This window comes from Suricata suricatta, chromosome 8 (genome assembly GCF_006229205.1).
Source record: "Suricata suricatta isolate VVHF042 chromosome 8, meerkat_22Aug2017_6uvM2_HiC, whole genome shotgun sequence".
Classification (NCBI taxonomy): Eukaryota; Metazoa; Chordata; class Mammalia; order Carnivora; family Herpestidae; genus Suricata; species Suricata suricatta.
Genome location: NC_043707.1, coordinates 119,748,508 through 119,752,427, shown reverse-complemented (window position 1 = coordinate 119,752,427; position 3,920 = coordinate 119,748,508). Strand labels below are relative to the sequence as shown.

At 52.1% G+C, this 3,920-nt stretch overlaps 1 long non-coding RNA gene across 1 annotated transcript; it reads right to left on the bottom strand.

The window, feature by feature from the left end:
• Nucleotides 1-2,437: 2,437 nt before the first annotated feature.
• Nucleotides 2,438-3,701, bottom strand: LOC115300214. Its single transcript, XR_003912549.1, has 2 exons — nt 3,605-3,701; nt 2,438-3,370 (listed from the first exon to the last, which is right to left on the bottom strand). It is a non-coding gene; the product is annotated as an uncharacterized LOC115300214 (long non-coding RNA).
• Nucleotides 3,702-3,920: the final 219 nt, after the last annotated feature.

The window sequence follows — 3,920 nt, the reverse complement described above, 5'->3', positions numbered from 1 at the left end:
CCAGCCCTGTGACCTGACACATTAACCTCAATGTGCCTTGTCCTATCTGTGAGATGGGGTAAGAACAGTACCTCCCTCACAGGGTGGTCATGAAGGATTCCTGAGATGATGTGCTAAAAGCATGAGAACAGAGCAGCGCACTGGAGGCCCCAACGGTCAGTGCCGTTATGGTTGTTTGAGGTTCAATGACCACCATCCGGCCTGTTCCCTCCTGGTCCTTCCCGACCTCTCTGCACGCTGCCTCTGTGTCCCCCGGGGTCTGTTAGAGACCTCATGCTTACCCCTGGGTCTGCCCTGCTTCTGCTCCAACTCCTGACCCACCACCATCACACACACACACACACACACACACACACACACACACACACTCACACCCCTCTCCCACAGCCCCTGACCCGGGGGCCCAGGGACACCTCAGGTTGGCTCCTGTTGACAAGACACAAGGAGGAGGCATGTCCCTGCCCGGGGTGGGCATGTCTTCACAGCATCCTGGGCACCGAGCAGGGACTTGAAGGGACCTCTTCTTCCCTCCCACCCCTCCCTGTGCTGCCCCATGTTTTCTTAGAACCTGGACTCGGACAGCCAAGAGTGGCCCTGCAGCGAGGGAGAAGGCTCGGGGGTCGTGCCCGCGACCTGCACAGCACTGGCTGTCAGAGCCTCTCCTCTGTGTTGGAAGAATGGTCCATGGAAAACGGAGGCCTGCAGACCAGAACCTTCTGCTAACGGGCAGAGTTTAGCTGCACAATATGTTTATTATCTGGTCAGTGTGTGAATGTCTGAACTCTGAAGATGTCACAGGAAAATCTAGAGTTCTCTTTCATTAAAAACTCAGAATACAAGTGTGCCGCGGAAGATGTATTCTCACAGCCACAGCTTCCAGGGACTAAGACACAGCCCGGGGGCCCTGTCATCCCCGGTCCCCGTCCCCACTAGCCTGGAAGGGTCATTAGCATTACGGCCTTGACCCGCGAAGATACTGGAGGCTCGTGGCTCTGTCCCCAAAACCCTGCCTGCTCTGGGTACAAATCGGTAAACGGAGCAAAAGTCGGGGCAGGGACCCATCCGTCCACCCCGTCCTGAAATGCCACTTGAGGACAGGACTGACCCTCCCTCGCCCATGCCTGTATCCTTAGTGCCGGGAACAGTGCCTGGCGCCTAGTAGGTCCTCAGTAAGCATTTGTCACATGGTGAACTCGTCAGGGAAGTAAGTCAGAAACAGAGCCGGGGCTCGGACCCACACCTGACTCTTAGGCCAGGAGCCCCCTGAGCCCCAGCCATTTATCTCACAACGACCAGGCCCTGTGACAGGAATCCCTCCCCCCGTGCCCGCTTTCCCGTTCATCTGCACATGTTCATCTGTTGAGTCTGTCAGCTCAGATCCTGGACAGGATAGCTTATTCCAAGTTAACCCTGGAAGGGAAGGTGAGCCTTTTGCAGAGATTCTCATGTAGCACCATCTTTTGGGGGCACAAGGGCTATTTTTAACATTTAAAACAGAAATGGGCCCACGCACATGCTGTGAGCTGTCCGTTTAAGGGGGATGTGGCAGAGCGCGCCTGTGAGGCCGTGGGGTTGGCAGACCGGAGACCCCATCCTCACTGCTCCATGTTCTGGCTGGGTGTCTTTGGACATGGCCCCCAATTCTCTGAGCCTCGGTTTCCTCACCCATAAAATGGGGTGATAACCATACCTACCCCCCCAGAGGTGCTGTGAGGATTGAGGGAGATGATCCAGGTCGACCACTGAGCCCGATGCCCAGCGCAGCAGGTGCTCAGGGAGGGCAGCTGCTGTTATTTGATCGTGACCCTGACCACCACTGAGATCCCGGTGACAGAGGAGGTGCATGATGGACAGAGGCCACCAGGAGTGCAGAGATGCTTCTCGATAACTTTCTCCGTGGCTGGAATCACGGTAGCGCATGTGTGTAATAAGACGGAGCTCCCTTACACGCCAGGCCAATTGTCCCATCTCCTGCAGCGCTTGTGCACAGGTAAACTCAGGGGCCCTTTAAGGTGAACACCCCCAGGAGCTCTCGCTCCCTGGGTTGGGATGTCAGAGGTGGCTCTAGTCAAAGCCGCATGGGATTTCTAGCATTCACAGTTAGGGTGGCAGGGCAGTAACAGAGCCACCTGGGCCGGCCCCCCTCCCTTCCCACCTCCACCCCTTCCAGCCAGAACTCCAGGCCCCACACAGCCCAGCCATCGCCTGAGACAGACATGAGAGGTGCCCTGCTGTCCCCCCTCAGTAACCTTAGGCCTAACGATGCTTGAGTCTGTGGTTCTCTGTCTTCCCAATGAATACATCCTCGCCTTCCAGGATGGGCTGAGGCTCTGGTTGTAATAAAACCATTTTATTACATCCCTCTACTTGGAGCCATTTAATGAATGTGTGGCTGCAGGCTGTCCCTGCCCCCTGAGCCAGATGCAAATGAAACATGTTGCGCTGTATCATTTAATTAGCTGGGGGAGGGGGAGTTGTGGGGAGGGAGATGGGAAGAGGGAGGTGACATTATGGAGAAGCGGAGAAAGAGGAGAGTCTAGAGAGAAGTCACCAGGGGAGGGGCAGAGAGTAGAGGGAGGGTGGAGAGGAGGGGGAAGCCTTGGAAAGATAGGATTCTAAAACCGATGTCATTTGTGCCCCCGATTCAGCTGTGCTCAACGCTGTTAACCCTTGGACTTCTAGACTGACCAATAGGTGCCTTATTGTTTTCTCTGTTTTGCTTAAACCTGTTGGAGTCACACTTATGCCAGTGGAACTGAATGTGTCCTAAAAGGTGAAAGTCAATCTTGGCATCGGAGAAAGCGCTGAGGATAAAGAATCTCTCTCTATTCAAAGACACACAACTACGCCCAGGAGTCTGAAGCATGTGACTCAGGCAAGATGAGCGTCTGTGTATTGGGATTGGAGGCCATGAAGCCTTACAGAAGTTGGGCAAGACGACCATCAGAAGCCGAGCTTCCCCCACCTATCATTGGCACCCCACCATCTCCCCCACTTGCCAGACTTCTCAGCATCCTTAGATCCAACTTGGTCCATTCTGCAAAGTCCAGAATCAAATATCCAGGACAATGAGGGCTAGAAGCCATTGCTCATACTATTTGGTCCAATGACTTCAGGTTCCTTACTGTTGCAAGGACCACGGAGTCCATGAGTGCGTCCTCCTGTAGGCAGTGTGTTCTCGTGCACACACACGGTGAACGGTCCAACCATACAGATGAAGGATATCACTCTTATGTTACAGTGAGGATAAGGGAGCTGTAGGACTCACCTAAGTTCTTGCCAGGTTACAGGAAATAGTATGTATACGTTCACAGTGCCTGGCACTCAATCAAATTGATCAAAACTTGTGTAAAAGAGAAAACATTAAAAGCTGCAAGAGAGAGAGAAAAAAATTACATGTTATGCACTGAGGAACAAAATAAGGATGTGAGAAACAAAAATAGATGGTGGCAGATTTCTAATTAAAACGATGTAAATGAGTGGCATCAGTGAAAATGGCATAGTAAGGATTGCTAAAAAAAAGAAATCTCTCTTCCATAAAGTAATGAAAAGAGTGGCAAAAAAAAATCCTCAGAATCAATTTTTTAGAACTCTGGAAATTTACCAAAGGCTTGCCACCATCCTGGGTGCCTTTATTCGAGACACTCGGCCGGATGTCAGTGGGAATCATAAGCTTTGTGACATTTAGCATGTTGTCTCACTCCCCTTTCTCCAACTCCATGGTAACCTTGAACTCTAATGGCCCAGAATCATGGTGAAAGGGTAGCCTGGCAACCACTGGAGGGGGAAGGAATGAGGTTAGAGAATCTTCAAAGCCACATTCTCGGATAAGTCTCATTATTGACCTGTCTGTATCGTCTGTAGAAGATCTTGCTTGTAAGGCTGTCTTTATTTTACCTGAGTCCAGAATTTGCCCTGTG